This window comes from Gracilinanus agilis, chromosome 3 (assembly GCF_016433145.1).
Source record: "Gracilinanus agilis isolate LMUSP501 chromosome 3, AgileGrace, whole genome shotgun sequence".
In the NCBI taxonomy this organism is placed as follows: domain Eukaryota; kingdom Metazoa; phylum Chordata; class Mammalia; order Didelphimorphia; family Didelphidae; genus Gracilinanus; species Gracilinanus agilis.
The window spans coordinates 350931945-350936339 of NC_058132.1; the positions used below are offsets into that span (position 1 = coordinate 350931945).

The window sequence follows — 4395 nt, forward strand, 5'->3', positions numbered from 1 at the left end:
ATAATAAAATAATCCCTTTTTGACCACCGAATAGGAAGAGCAACTGATTTAGTGGATTTATAAGAGAGTGACCCACTCTTTAATGCTTTCTTCTCTTCCTACCTATAAATATTGACAGGACTATTCAAGTCTCTCCCTTCGGATAGAGGAGAAAAAGGTTTAGGCCCTTCTCTGACCCTCACCACAAAGGCCCTGTAAGTACATGATAGAGCAAATAACTTACCTGGGCAAACATGAGAATGGATCTTAGAGCCCAACCACCTGCTTGAGTTTCCTTTGCCTTCACAGTAGTGCTTATAATACAAGTGCTACATTCCTCCCAGGGCTAGAAATTTTGCAGTCCCTTGATAAAATCACCCAAAGTAAACTTGAAATCTGTAATCATACAACATGAATATAAAAATCAACATTAATTACAAAATAACAAGGACAACTATAATTACTGATTATCATAAAGGGAAATATTATTTAACAAGGTGCTTTAGTGACTTACAACGCCTATGTGGCCAATTTCATAGGTGGAGAACAAGAAGGAAGTTTATTTAATCTTCCACAAGTTCCCAACTTTCACATAGTCAGAATAGGAAAGGAAGAGGATCAAATAGCCCTAGATAGATGGTCTACAAAAAAAGAAGCATGTGTCAGAGGACAGAAAATTTATTTTTTAAGATCCTTTGAGTCAGTATCTATCTTTGTTGTTATTGTTCAGTACCCAGTAAGAAGACTTCTTCATTTGAAAACTCAAGCTGTTCAATGCAGATTACCAGAAGTTTCTTGGGAGACTTTTTTGCAAATTTCACGGGATGGATCTTACAGCAGAAGCTTGGCATAGTCAATAGAGTGTTAGATTTGGAGTTGGTAAATACTAGGATTGAATCCTAGCTCTGACATCTTAGCTATCTGGATACAGAAAAGTTGCAATTTCTCTAAGCCTCATTTTCTTAATCTACAAAATGGAGATGATCATAATAATCTGTGGGACTCAAATGAAAAATAGTGTATTTAAAACAGATATAATTAACAGTTTCAATTAAATGTATGCTCCTTGAAGGAATAAAGATTTTTTTAATTTTTATTTTTGAATCCTACATATCTGGAACATAGCACTACATTGTACACATGCTACTTGAGTAGAATTTTATGGAATATATTTGCCTAATTTTGAGAGACAGCCCAACCAGTAGATAGAGTGCTAAGTTTGGAGACAGAAAGATCTACATTTGAATTGCATCTCAGTAACTTAATGTATGACCCTGAATTAGTCACATACATTTTCCCATCTATAAAATGAGGATATTGGACTCTATGGCCTTTAAGATCTCATCCAGCTTTATATTTACAATCATAACATATTACTGCCCATTCCCATTGATCTCTAACCACTAGATATATATGTTTGGGAAGATCCAAAGAATAGGTCACATGAAGAAAATCCAAAGGAGCCAGAAATAGTGTCCATCTGTCCTTGGGTGTTTCCCTGACCCAGGACCAAGCTAGCACACTACCACAGTCCTCTTGTTCTCTTTGGCAAAGTCTGAGGGGCAACATGTGGGTGGTCACTGTGTGAGGCCAATGGAAACAGGCTCTGGCTCTGAAGGAGCCTTGTTAGAAAAGGGAGCCGACTCTTTGAAGCATACCTACATCCCAGGGCGTCTCATCTTCATCATCATCTGTTGTCAGCATCAGCGCTGATCATACCTCAAAGCCCTCGTTTGAGCCCCAATCCGGGTCTCCTCCACTGCTCGACTTCTCAGTCTTTGTGTTACACCAGCGTCCGTGCGCAGTTGGAAGTCCCGGGCTCCAGATCTTTGGGGTCGATGAGATGGCTGAGGAGGCTCCTCTCCAGGTGGCCCCAGGGACTGTGTGGTCAGACTGATCCCCAGGCTGAGACAGCAGAAGGAATAATGATATAGCAAAGTCAGCCGCATCCGGAGGGAAGGGCCAGTCCATCTCCCATGCTGTGTGAAAGCCCACCACGTGGTCCCTCTGCCCCTGGGGCCCCTCGAACTGCCATTTTGAAACTCCTCGGCTTCTTCTCATGTCCTTAAAGAGTTCCTGGCCACAGGTGTTGTCATCATCAGCAAAGTCCAGGACCCCACAAGCTTCCTTTCCCTACCAGCTATAGCCTGTTTTCTTCGGAGCCGGGGCTTAGTTTGGTTGCTCCTCACCCCAGTGCAAACCCAGCCTGGCTCTCCTTCTCGAAGGCTCTTTGGGTATGAGGGCTACCAGGTGAGTGAAGCGGAGTCCAGAGGTTCCCTGAGACCAGTGAAATCAAGGCTCAGCATCCTCCACCAGCACCCAGGGTAACCGGGTACCAAGGACAGCGCCTGTGACAGGCTGATCAGCTCAGCCTTCTGCACCACCCTGGCATAGGTAGGGGATCAACACGTATAAGGTGGGCAAAGCCTCCAATTGGGGGCTGGCCAGGGTGCATCTAGCCAGGTTCAACTTGCAGCTGGGAGACCTTCTAGTCTTTCTGGTGCAGGTGCTCTGCAGCTGCCAAAGGTGTGGAGAGTAATCACAGGGCTGGCCTGGGAAGCCCCTGCCAAGTTTCTTAGCCTCTCTAAGCATCAGTTTCCCCCATCAAGCTGCAAGAGCTCCCGGATGAGGCTGCTCAAAGACACCAAGAAGTAGAGGAAAAAGATGTTTATCAGTGTCAACTTCATGACAGGCCAAGGGAAGTAGACAATGTCAGGCCCCCACTGGGCACTAGGATACTAGGGAAGCCCCCAGACTTCGTTTTACATTGTATCCAGAACTAACAAGGCTAAACTAGTGGAAGTCTCTCAAATTCATAATTCCCATAGAATTGTGACAGATATCATCAGTTGGGAATTGGAAGCAGGTGGGAAAGTCTATAAAGCCAAAGATATCACCAGGTAGTCTCAGGTCCATTGGTTTTGTAATGATTGAAATTCCCTAGAGACAGTATTCTTAATTTTAAAATAATTTACTAAGTGACTGGTCTCAGCATCCTAATTATGGTCAAAAGATTCTCTAAACTCTACATAAACCTTTTAAACTTCTGACCTAGATAACTATATGCACTTTTAGGAGCTCATTATTCAGCTCCTCCCTTAAACATCCCAAGACATCTTTAATTGGTTTTAACTAGCTAATTAGGAGGTAGTCCATCAAATCCTCAGCTCTCCCTCACACCAAGAAATGGACAGATGATTATGCATATGCAGAAAAAAATTATTATAAAACCTTCCTGTTAGTGAGAATCTGTAAAAGCACCATATTCCTAGGGACAAAGAAAATGGAAAATATCTATAAACTGGATGTATGCATGTCCAAGACCTGGCTTAGTAATTCCCCCTAATATAGAAATAATATGATGTGTGAAAAATAAATTCTCGAAATCTCTAGGCCATACATTGATAATGAAGTCTTCTTCATCCCATAGGAGTAAAAGATAGTCTATTAGATGCATGACTCCATATAGTTCTTGATCTTGGTGTCAAAGAGGATTCCAGAATAGAATAGCCTAAGCATTTTATAGGGAGAAGAGGGGTCATACTTAGGTAGATCTGATTGATTATTCATTTAAGAAAAAAGAGAGAGAAATGATAGACTCATATACAATACAGAAGCTTTTCATCTATATGTCAAAATACCTTCTTTGAGAAAAGGGCCAGTAAATACTGGACATGGTAAAATCCAAACATCAGCAAAAATTAAAAATGCCTAGATTTTAAAAGAAAAAAACTAGTTCCTGATGTGAGAATCAATTCTGAATCCACTCTTTATGCAGTCATATCAACAACTTTTCAAAACCAAAACCAAAATAAATTCCAGTAAGGTGTCACAAAATTGAGACTTTCCAAACTTACATTTAAACAAAATGTAGATATTTTTAAAAGAGAGAGAGAAATAAAGTAATAGCTATTGACACCATTTCTGAAAGATATTTGATCAGTGTAAATGATTTACCTCAACCAAGAGACCCAAAGATCTGAAGAGCCATTTCAATGTACTCTTGATCTGTGATAAGTAGAGAAATATGGTAGCCAAAGGTAGCAATATTTTTTAATATAAACTAAGTTGTAAAATCTTACATAAGAGGTTTAAAAAACATAATGAACAATATCTTCTCATACTGTGGCAAAAAGGATTACCAGGGGAAAATTTTTAAAGAAAGCTTATTGAAAATCCGAATTAAGTGGAGTCATCCCAAAGAAGTTTAGAGATGAAACTGAATACAAGATAATAAACACAAAAAAATATAAAAAAAATCCTTAGAGATTTTAATAATAAACTTTCTCACCATTAATGACAGTAGAACCACTACTTTAGAACTTGAACCTTATGACTCATAAGCTCAAATATGCTATAGGGAAAAAGTAAAAATTGTATTAAAGAAGTAGAACTGGAGAGATAATTAGACTTGTC

At 39.8% G+C, this 4395-nt stretch overlaps 1 pseudogene; it reads right to left on the minus strand.

Annotated features, from left to right (window-relative positions):
• Nucleotides 1-1762: 1762 nt before the first annotated feature.
• LOC123239484 lies at nucleotides 1763-2666 on the minus strand (annotated as a pseudogene).
• Nucleotides 2667-4395: the final 1729 nt, after the last annotated feature.